Here is a 12,355-nt window from a genome sequence, read left to right as displayed (position 1 = left end):
CCTTCCAAGAAATATTTAATCAGGAGAGCAGTACTTAGATTCTTCTGAAAAGCAGCCTATACCTTCAAAGGGAGATAAAACATGTAGATAAATAACTTCATCTGCAAAATATTTTGTGAGCTCCTACTATGCTCCAGGTACTCCTGTGGGTTACAGACCAAAAAGGCCCATGAGGACAATAGAGATAAAGAACTGTGGAGTTTCAAATGACAAAGAATTTCAAGCATCAGGGGAGGCTTCCCAGAAGAGGAACATTTGGGCTGGGAATAGAAGTATTTGTCAAGGTAGATAAAGAGGGGGTGGAAAAGCGTACAGCAGGCAGAAAGCACATGTACAAAGGTATAGAGGCAGGGCATGAACACACACCCATGCACACGCACCCCCAAGGTGCTGGATCAGCTATTTCTGTTCAGAATATGTGCATGGGTAAGCTCTGAAGCTCTTTTTGCAAAACAAAATCACTTCCCAGATAAAGCTTCTCCTGAAATGCAAATGAACCCTGAGGAACTGGGAGGCTAGTGACATTTTTTCTTACATTCGTGCTTTTCTGATGAGCAACATTATACCAAGCAGTCCAAAACTTCTGATGTGATGGGCCATAAAAGATTATAGAACCCAAGTTCCTCAAAGTATCTGACAGCAGCCGGTTAAAAGCAGCCTTGTTTATACTGGTGACTTGACAACCTCCAGTATGTGTTACTGTATTTGTGGGGTCTCTTTCTACTTCTATCTGAACTGCTAATAAAAGAATTCCTAAACCTAAACATGAAAATTCCCATTTTTGTCAGAATGCTGCCAAACCTCCTATACAATCACCTGAGGTTGGTGACTTAACCGACCTTCCCACTTAGCTGACAATGAGCAAGCTCCAAGGGGGAAGCACACAGCAGGCAGTTTCAGCAGGTGAGGGCCAGCCAGGAAGAAACAAAGTACCGACAAAAACAGGCACAGAAAAAGCACAGAGGAACCCAGGACAGGTCTTCTCATGCTTTCACGTGTATGGCTTCCCTGGGGATCTTGCTAAAATACAAGTTCTGCTTCAGTGGATCTGATGTAGGGCCTCAGAGTCTGCATGTCTAACAATCTCCCAGTTGAACACAATGATGCTGGTCTGGTGACCACAGAGGGAGTAGCAAAGATGTTGAACAATGTTCTTCAAACTTTTGACTGCAATCCATCGTTAAGAAATACATTGAACTTGAAACCCAATGTTCACTCTGTGGTGAGTGTCGTGGGGAGAAGGGAGGGTATGGAGAGAGGGAAAGCTCATTGCAATGGACACAGTTCTTTTTAAATATCCAGGTGATACACTTAGATGTCTTCTATTCTCGTCTACTTCATTACAAAGCTGTTGATCAAGGCCCACTAAACTAATTTCTCCAACTCTTAATGGGTTTCCATACAGCTTGAAAGACATGGATGCAGAACAATAACACTGCTGCTCATCGGAGGAGCACTGGCTCTGAGCTCCAATACACAAAGGCTAAAACTGAGGCCAATTTGAAAAGTTAAGGGTATGTTCAGAATTCTTTTTAAAAAGGCAAGAATGTGTTGACTATATTTTGGAAATGCATCCATTAAAAATGTTCAGGTTTTAAGTTTTCTTCATTTTAATTTATATTTTCTAACCTGTATGCAAATATGAGTACCTATCTGGCACTCATTGGGAGTCTCTAAATACCATTTCCCACTCAAAAGAACTAGGGCTCCTTGGGGGAAAGGCTGATTCCAGGTCTGGGACAAGAAATTTAGAAAATGAACCTGGAACATCTTGATCTACAGTAATTTTGCAAGAAAGATATCAATGACTACTAGTGTTGTGTCTTTTGAACCAACTTGAATAGACCCTCACTCACTAAGCAAAGATGGTCAATTTGAACATCAATAAGGGTAACTCATGAAGTGAAACATAAAATATGTTTCACTCCATGAGTTTCTAATGATATTAACAAAAAAAAACAAAATACCCATTGGTCATCCAGATACAGGGTTTCTCAACGGAGGCACTGCTGATATTTTGAAATGAATAATTCTGTGTTGTGGAAGGCTATGCAATGTATTATTGGCTGTTTAGCATCATTCCTGGTTTCTAACTATTGGAGGCCAGTAGCACCCTCTCCCCAGTTGTGACAAGCAAACATGTCCCCAGATATTGACCAGTGTCCCCTAGCTGAGGACCATGAATTATGCTAGAGAAACAAAATTTCCTGATTTTTGAAAACTGCTAAAATACAGAGAAAAACTCAAGTACTGTCTTTTTTTATATGAACTATACCCCCAGGGAACTAAAAACTAAGTGGAAGAAATTTCTTTCTATAAAATAGTCCAGCTAATAAATGAAGAGAAAATAGAAATAGGAGTTTTACAACTCCAAGTAAACTAATGAATTGAGACAATGGACATCAATGGTTGCTAATATCACAAGAAGACATATCCAAATATAATCATACACTTCCTTGAGTGAAATTCACAAAATAGACTTGGACGAAAACAAATAAACAAAAAAGTCACAACAACCTGACTTTGATCAAGCATGTACATCTAACTACCGAATTATGGTAAATATAGGGAACAGAGGAACATGTTCAACTATACCACACAGACAGCAAAATCCAAACTGGGGAAAATATCACCCAGTTTCTTCACTAACAACCATAAAATACATGGAAAACAAAAAAGAAGTATAGAAAAAATATACAGAGTAAAAGACACATAGACCATTTGTAATGTATTGACCTTATTTGGGTCCTAATTCAAACAAACTGCTAAACATGCATATATGCATATATATTATTAGTATAGGTATTTTTATATATACGTATATCTAAGGAGTGAGAACACAGACTCAATGAAAAAACAGCTTTTTTTTCTTTAGATGGATGATAGTATTGTGATTATGTTTTTAAAAAAAGAATCTCAATACCAGAGATACATACTAAAATACAGATGACCTGGTATGTCTGGGATTTGCTTCAAAGTCATGCAAGATGAGGCAGGAGAGAATATGAGAATACAGATGGAACAAAATCAGTCAGGGAGGGTGGGTGATGAGTAAAGAGGGGTTCATTACACTGAGATATCTACTATTACATCTACTTCAAATATTCTGTAGTAAAGCTTTCCTTTAAAATGCAAACAGAGAGCACCTTGCCCCACCTACTTCATAGGTTACTCTGAAGAATGAGAAACTCTATCATTAAATGAATGACTACTAGGTTTCACCCCCATAAGATAGTGAATGTTTGACTAATGCTTCACCTTCCATTTAGTTTTCTTAAAAAACAGTGTAAAGTGAATGAGAAAACCTCGATTCTATGATGGTGATGTAACCCATTGAATGACAAATGTCCTTCTGCCCTAGTGATTCTGTACAAGTCTTGGCTCAAATGAAATCCCACCAAAGGTACAGCTACCTTTGCAAAAAATGAAGATACAGATGTCTATTTACAAGAAAAGGTGCTCAAGATAGAGTGAAAAAGGCAAGGTACTAAACAGGAGTATGAGTCCCTTTGTATTAAATTTAAATATATACACAATTTTTATACATATATATTTAGCAGAGAAGTCTAGAGCCCTCATTTTGGATGATGGGATTGGAGAAACTAGTTTAGTTTTGTTGCTTATCTTTATTTCCTCATGTTTTACTGTAGTTGAATATGCATATATTATACAGTGAGTAAAAACATGTGTTTTTTGTTAGTTTGTACATGAAGGGGTCCAGTTCACTTATCAGGGAGAAATAATCATGTGGAACTTCATATTCCCCAAGGATGACACTAGGCAGAAGAGCATAGTCCTCCTTGCGTAATTCCTTAATATGAGGCCGGAATAGTCTGCAGGATGGCAGCAGGGGCAGGTATAGGGTAAACTCCCAGGAATATCACTAGGTTCTTGGAATTCGGTGTCTAAACCATCTATAGGTGCACCTATCTACCAGAGATACTTCTTTCCCTACTAAGGTGAATTACAGTCCCAGGTAAGTCATGTGATTCATGAGACACTCTAGAAATCTAGGTTTTATCCCCCATCAAGTTCCAATCTGCTATGCGATCTTGCCAGCCTCACCAGTCTCTTCAGAAAGGATGATGCAGCTCAGCAATATTGAGAACCACACTGAGAATTGTGAGAGTTTAGAAATCCTCAGGGAAGTATATCATTTCCAACCTGCAAAAACACATATCTGAATGCCTGGCCTGCTCACTTGCTTCATACCTGCTCAAATACACCATACTAAAGAGCCCTGTCTATATTTCCTACCCCACCTGAGTGCTCCTTTATCCCCTTTACCCTGTGTTGCTGTCACTGTTTTTCATTTTTATTATGGTAAAACATAGATAACATAGAATTTACCATTTTAACCATTTTTAAGTGTACAGCTAGGAGGCATTAAGCATATTCACATCATTGTGCAACCATCACCACCATCCATTTCCAGAACTTTTTAATCCCCCCCAAATGAAAGTCTGTATCCATTAAACAAACTCCTCATTCCCCTATATCCTGCCTACAACTTTCAACTTTCGAAAGAGTAGAGTATAATTTGACTACTCTAGGGACCTCATATAAGTGGAATCACACACTACTTGCCCTTTTATGTCAGCACTTCATACAGTGTTTTCAAGCATCATCCATGTTTTAACAATTATCATAATTTAATTCCTTTTTAGGGCTGAATAATATTCCACTGTGTGGCTATATGCATTTTTGTCCATCTCTTGATGGACATTTAGGTTGTTTCCACCTTTTTAGCTGTGAATAATGCTGCTATCAACATGAGGGTCCACATACCTATTCAAGTACCTGCTTCCAATCTTTTTGGGTAAATTCTCCAAAGTGGAAATGAAGAACCATCTAAAAATTTTAACTCTTTCAGGAGCCACCATACTGTGTCTTCCACAGCAGCTGCACATTTTACATTCCCATCAACAGTGCACAGAGGGGTCCAATTCCTCCACATCCTCACCAACACCTTTTATTGCATGTTCCCCCTTACCCTGCTTTATTTTCTCCAAAGCACTTAACACCTATCATATTAAAGTACTTGCTTATTTATGCTGGCTGCCACCCAACTAGGATTTAAGCTTCTTGGGAACAGAACTTTGACTGTCTGTGTCCCAGCACCAACGACACAGCCTACAGCACAAAGCAGTTGCTCAAGAAAGTTATTGAATGAATAAACACGTGGACAACAAACTTAACCTCTATTAGAAGTTCTTGAATAGATTTATCACACCAATTGCCTAACTATGTCCAGTTTAGGCAAGACCCTTGACATAGTTCAAAATGAGGAACTGTTCATTGGGTGATGGTTTCTATGTTTTCAGCTCATCTTCATTAGCAATAATCTCAGAAACACAGACACTATGACAATTGGTAGAATCAGAGAAATTACATCATTCATGCCACTGACTTCAAGCTTTAACTGATTTCATCAAAAGAGCCATGTAAAACTTAAAATAGCAAAAAATGAACTTAAAAATTGTTTGCAATTCCAGTTAATAAAGAGCCCGAGAAAGCAATGTGTTTTACTTTAAAAGATCAAACCAATAGCAAATAAGATGGGACACAGGCCTCGTGGAGACTCTCTAATCAGATGTACCCAAGGACAGATTGACCTAGAAATCTAACTCCAGGCCTACTTTTTTTTGTTTTTTTCTGTCGTTCATATTCGGTGTTTGTTGTTTCATTTTGGTTTGTTTGTTAAGAGCTGCTTATAAAGAGGATCAGACAGAGTTTTCATGAGATCATTATAAATGAGCTAAAAAGCCATATGATTTTGCTCTGGAAGTCGGCCTTCCTCACCTGTCTCCCCCTTTAATACCCTGGTCTTCCTCAGGTGAAAATATTTTGAGGCAAAAGGCAGATCTGTCTTGTGTTCATCTATTCTTCTCTAAGCAAACAATCCATCTCTCATTCCTAAAGAAAATGTGCTAATTCTCTCCAAAAGGCAACCACTTTTTGTTTAAATGGATAATACCATGGTCAGCCCCAAACAACTTTCAGGGATCTCAAACTGGGGACCAGTCGTAATTCATTTAGAGCATGAAGAACTTACCCTGCCTGATAAGAAGGAAATGTTGATAGGATATTCTGATTTGAATTACTCAAAGAACAGATTGTACTTTACAAACACACACACACACACACACACACACACACACACGAAAAAGAAGTGTTCTACACACCTGACCACATAGCAAACTGAAGAGTATATTAAAAAGATGCCAACATTTTCCAGTTCACTCATTGTGATTTAAATTATTCACATGGAGAAACACCTGATTCTTTTCACCAGCTGATGCCTTGATGTTGATGATCAAGATTGATTTCAGGTGGGAGATGAACCTAATGCCGAACTCAGTGTTCCTCCTAGATTGGTTTCATTTACTCTCCTCATTCCGAGTGGCTTTCAAGCACACAGCTTCCAAAGCAAACTCCGTACAACATCTAACACCTGCTCAATTATCCACTCTCCCATTCCTGCATCGATAGCTACAAAGTTTCCTTCTTAAATCAAGGTTAAGTATTGTTCACTCACTAGAGGATCATAAGCAAGAGTTATTTGATCAACAGCAAAAGGTTTACCATTTTTCCTAGCTTCTCCCTCACCCCTGACACAACTTAAGAACATATGTGGGACACAGCAATACCCCCCTTCTGGGGTTCTTTTATTTCCTACCTTATATATTAGCTACTGGGCAAGCAATTTCCTGCTGCACCTGACTCACAGGGTTTGTGTGACACATGGCTCTGGACCTGGCTTACAAATACTTAATGTGTCAGTATCATTATTTTAGCAATTACTTGGAGAACCAGTTTCTCCTTGTCTGCAGCTTACTTGGAAGAGGGGAACTTCACCTGATCCTTGGCCTTTCAAGTACCCACACCAGGCGAGTCAATAGCACTCCAAGAAGGAACTAGACCTCACACATCCAAATGCTTCCACTCCACTAGCACTCCTGAGGATCTTATCAACAGGAAACAAAAGCACCATACTACTATTACCAAGTGTCTTTTATTTTCTCATTAGAAAAGCCTAAAGATTGTAGCCCAGGGAACAACTAAATATTTAGAATGTTAAAGAAGTTAATAAACCCCGTCCCCCACCTGTGTTACCCTGTTATTTACCCTGTTCCTGCCCATTTCAGAAAACACTTTTGGTGGCCAAATCTGCAGGGATGGGAATGTACGTGTACCCATTAAAACCTCCCCTTCTTGGAATGCAGTCTGACCATTTTCGGGGGAAAAAATAGGAGCTGCTTGTGCTTACAGATAAATGCTACCCTCAGCTCATATACCATGACAGGCTTCTAAACAGGGACCCATCAGATTCCTTGACATTCAGATGGCTTCAAGTTAAGGGCTGGATGCTACTACTTTACGCTTGAAGAACTAACTTCCCTTTTTTTAAAGTTCTAATTGTTTTCATTTGCCAGCAACCACTTTCATTTCTTGCAATCCAACCTACTCTGATTAAACACATTCAGAGTCAGAAAAAAGTGACTATTTTTGAAAGAGGCAGTTAATTTTTGCTTACATATCTTGGCAGACGATATGCACTGCAACCTTCAGAATTTAAATCATCAGCCCGCTGCCTGGCAAGTTCAATTCTCAGGCCACCAATGGGCATCCCTTTTATTGCTCCATTTAATGGCCCTTTTTCTCTCTTCTCATAAGCCTTCAGGATGCTTCAATTCTGAGCCATGGCCCAAAGTGCTAGGCAGGACCACCACCTCCCCACCCCGGATCTCATCTGCTCCTTAAAGTCCTCATCAAAGGCAGTGACAAATTTTGGAGACTGAGCCCTGGAGTTGTCTATTCTTTCCTACTTTCCATCTCCATGGCTCTGGAGAGAGAACCTAAAATAGGCTTAGGAAAACACTCATTATTGACTACAGCACTCAAACTTCCACACTCACCTGACCCAGGTCAGGCACGCTGTTGCCAAAATACGCCCAGCCAGTTGTGCGAATCCTGCTCCTCCGGGTCAGCTCCTAAGCATTTATAAATAAAGAAGACTGAGCATCAGACCACAAAGGTGGGTTAACAGAAACGCTCCAAATTCCGCTTCCACCTTCTTTAGCCTCCTTTCTGCGGACACCGTCCCCGCTCCACCCCCAATTTGACAGGCAAGTTAGTAGTATCACCTGGCCAAAGACTACAGATAACTTCACTTATTTCCAGTATGACAAATGAGACAAGACATGCACAAACTGCGAACATGCTGAGGGGGCTGGAACTAAAGGAAGTGCTTGGCAGATCCCAAAGCACTTGTTTCCCAGACCCAAGACTAAGTGTGAGAAGCCGGTATCCTCACTGGGTGTGAGCTTTGTCCACACTTCATCCCTATCGTTCCCGCTCCCTGGGTTTTCTTCCGTTTTTTAAAACCCTCCCCAACTGGGGCCCCCACATGTTCATTTATTCTCACAACCATGCAGCCCTAAAGAAGGCTACATTTTAAGAAAGGTTGTTTTTTTGAGTGGGCTCACATATGACAACCCCCTCAACCTCCCCTCCACCAAAAAACTATTTCCTGCAGCTGCTGCAACAGTTTCCAACTTGGGGGAATGCCATTCCAGTCCAGAATGGATAGCCCAAAAAGCCAGTCACTAGAGTGGACAATTTTTTTTTAACCTCAAATGAACACCCCAAAATGCCCGCAGTAAAAGAACCCCCAAATGCATGCAAGTGCATGCAAATCCACTAGGAACTTCAAGAAAGTGGGGCAAAAACTTCTGAGCCCAGGGGACAGTACCAACTCCCCGCGCCCTCTGCCCAGCCCCAGCCGCTACCTTGGTGCCCGGGGAGCCACGCCGGTTTGGGGGAGCAGGGTGAGGAGAGGGGTTAGCAGCCGTTAGGTAATCCCATGTCCGCGAAGAGGGAGCTCGTTCCGTTAGGATGGGAGCGGAACACCCACACCTCCTCTCGGCGTGCGCTTTCTCTCTCTCCACCCTCTGCCTCCTCCTCCTTCACCACCACCTCCTCCTCCTTTCCTCCCACCCCAGCGAGCCAGAGGAAACGCTTCAGCAGCACATCCACATGGTTACTGCACTTTGAAGCGGCTCCTGGCAGCTTATATAGGCCAGAAAGCTCCCTGGGCAATGTAGTCCGAGTCAGGGGCACTGGTGGTGCCTGGGGCTACGAAGAGGGACTACAAGTCCCAGAATCCCCTGGGCTCCCGGGCGGGCTCTAAATAGACGCGCGAGGGATGGGGAGGGGCGTCCTGCAAGACTTCCAGGCTCCGAACCCTCACTCTTCTTGGAGACCTGATGGGGCTTAGAGCCCGAGACCCAAAGGTACCCCTGGAGGGCGCCCCCTACCCCTGGGGATTCTCCTCCTCGGGCCACCCGCTTCCCTTGAATCCAGGTATCACTGGCAGTTGGTGGGAAGTACTGGGGTCGGGAGGAGCTCGGATTTTAGCTTTGGGAAGTTTTTACAAACTGCTACCCACCCTTCCCCCCGCGCCTTGAGTCTCCGAGCCAAGAATTTCAGAAATCCAGGGCACAGAAACGCCAGTGTTTGCGGTCAAGGATTAAAGGCGCGAGGTTGTCTTTATTTAATCCGCTCCGCCCTGCTCGCGTTTGCACAGAAAACTTAAGTCTGGGAGCGACGGTCTACGCAAGCTGGGACCCAGGCAAGTGGCTTGAGAGCACTTTCCCGAACCTAAACTGCCTGTGTCTTTTCTCGCTCCGCAGGAAAGAGAGAAGAAGCCTCTCCAGTGCACAAATAAATGAGTCATGTTGTGACTTCCCAGCGCTGAGATTGGGAGGCTGAAAACAACTACAGACCGGCACCTCGGTCCTGACCCTGCTTCGGGCAGCCCTTCTGCTCCCTGGAGCTGTGAATGCTTAAGTAAATAAACTGCAAACTAGAAAAACAAGGGCTTTGGACAGAGCCACTCACACAAAGATGTGTGTTCGGGAGCGGCGCCCTCCGGCAGCCCTGACGGGGACGGGGTGGGTTTCAGCCCACTGCCAGGACGTGCCTGGGCTCCCGGGCTATAAACTGCTTCAGGCTCCGGCATCTGAAGGAAGCCTAAGGTCTAAGCTCGGACGCAGTCTCCGGCTGCCTTCCCTTCCTCGGATGATGTGCATTCATTCCACAAACGTTTCCATAGTGTCTATTGAGTGTCAGGCGCTGGTGCAGAGTGGTGAGCCAAAACGCATCTCAACATCCCAGACAGGGATGTTCTGCCTGCGGCGCACAGAATCTGCTCTAGCAACAATAACGATAATAATTGGGGATTCTGGTTGTCTTGAACCCAGACCACATGCACTTTCCATGCATCATACTATTGAGTTTTAATAACCTTGAGCATATTTATTATCCCTGTTTGATAGGTGCACACTAAAGGGCTCAAAAATGAGGTATTTCCCAAGACGACATGGTGAATTAAGTAGTGCAGCCTGGATTCCAATTCTAGCCTATCGTACTAAGTTCTTATCTTGTGGGAAATCCATCACCAGTGCCTTGAACAGCCTCCTTCCCCATTTTAGGAGCAGCCCCTGAGCCCCTGGGCAAGTCATTTTCATCTCTTTGCCCCAGTTTTCCGATCTTGGAAAAAAACATTAGTATTTGCCTACTTTCTATTCGACTGCTTGGTATAGACTCAATAGTCTTGTGAAAATTAGGGAAGAACCATACCTAATTATCATTACTGACATAATAATGCCAAAGCTAATAATAATTACTGGCATTTACTGGATACATGCCATGTGCCACACATTATTCTAAGCTGTTTAGGCACAGCTCATCGAATCCTACTGACAAACCTTTTCTTAATTTATGGGAAAACTGAGGCACGCAGAGGTTAGGTAACTTCCCCAAAGTCACCCAGGTGGTAAGCGGTCTGATTCCTGAACCCTGGACCTTAACTAGTATCCTCCACAGCCTCCCTAATGTAAATATATACACATGTTATATTTATCTGCTCATAGAAGCTTTTAATACCAGTCCAGGAACGGACAAAGCTGTGAAGTAGTCAAAGTTCATTATGCTCACCTGTGCCCTTCCTCTCAGTAGTATCCCCTGGTCACTGGGCCCTAGGGCCACAGGCCTAGTGCCTCAAGCTGCCATCCCCCATTTTCAAGAAGCTCCCATCTTGTCACAGCAAAGGGGGCCACACCTTTCCCATCTGTCATCTCCTTTCTTTTCCCCCATGGAAACAATCTGTTCCCATTTCTAAAGAGTTTTTGGCTCTACTTTTCAAATAAGTTCAACAAAGTAGTCTATGCTAATGTAACTGGTAAATAGTAAAGGGTAGTTATTTTGTGTGCTTCTAACTCTGAAACATAATGGAATTTAAATGTGCATTAAAAAAAAAACTTGGTCTTGTTTGAGAGCGGCAATTGGGTGTTTTTCATTCTCACTGTACAGCAGACACGTAACCCTTAACTGTTTAATTCACTGTCTTCCCTCCCAGACACAAGTTTCACTGAGGGCAGGGACCATTTTTATACATGCTGTATTCCTCTCACCCAACAGGCCTTAGTCTTCTCTGCACATTTTAGTAGATGTTAAAAAATGTTAGTAGACATGTTAAAAAAAAAAGTTTGTTAGAAAAAGTGTTTTAATAGAAGGTGTGTCGGGCATATGACAGACTAGATGAACATATTTTTTGAGCGCATAAGCCTTGTAGCCCACTCGCATCATCCAGTTTCCTCCACCTGTGTGTATGAATGGTTCTGACTCAGTATTTTGCATGTGGTTCTGGAAGCTACTAGGTCACTAGAAAGCAGTTTTGCTAAGTTTACTATTATTATACCTAGAGATTCTCTCTATGACAATGTTTGATTGATGATTGATGATGAAGTACATCATAATGAAAAGGCGAATGCCCTGAAAATCATTCTCCATTATCATTAGAGGGAAGGGGGCTTCTTTTTCCTAACTAAATTTTTTTTTATCCTAGGAGAATTTTCTAGAGCTATGCTTTCCAATACAGTAATCGCTGACCATTTAAGCACTTAAGGCGTGACTAGTTCTAGCTGAGATGTGAAGTGGATGTAAAATACATGCTGAATTTTGAAGACCTGTTTGAAAATGGTAATATTTGTTGAAATGATATTTTTGATATATTGGATTAAATAAAATATTAAAATTAATCTCATCTTTTAAAAACTTTACAAATGTACTACTATAATATTAAAAATTGCATATGTGGGTTATATGGTATTAGACAGTGCTGGTCTAGAAAACCAAGAGTCTGACTCAGGATTTAATTTGAGATGACGACCAACCCTGAAAATTGCCATTTATGACTTTGCCCTTGAAATGCCCCTGCAGGGAAGTAGGCAGGCTTTGCAAAGTCAGGATCATAGACTGAGCAGAAGTCTGAAGAATGTCCGAAACTAGC

At 42.0% G+C, this 12,355-nt stretch overlaps 1 protein-coding gene across 1 annotated transcript in view; it reads right to left on the bottom strand.

The window, feature by feature from the left end:
• ITPR1 (inositol 1,4,5-trisphosphate receptor type 1) overlaps positions 1-9,036 on the bottom strand; it is a 296,128-nt gene extending 287,092 nt beyond the window's left edge. Inside the window, exons 1-2 of the mRNA XM_073230964.1 lie at positions 8,793-9,036; positions 7,920-7,994 (exon numbers count right to left, since the gene is read on the bottom strand). The gene's annotated coding sequence lies outside the window, so the exon portion shown is untranslated. The remainder of the gene's footprint in view (positions 1-7,919; positions 7,995-8,792) is intronic.
• Between the last annotated feature and the right edge of the window lie 3,319 nt (positions 9,037-12,355).

Source organism: Manis javanica, chromosome 3, assembly GCF_040802235.1.
Source record: "Manis javanica isolate MJ-LG chromosome 3, MJ_LKY, whole genome shotgun sequence".
NCBI classification, from domain to species: Eukaryota; Metazoa; Chordata; class Mammalia; order Pholidota; family Manidae; genus Manis; species Manis javanica.
This window is presented reverse-complemented; position numbering and strand designations above follow the sequence as displayed.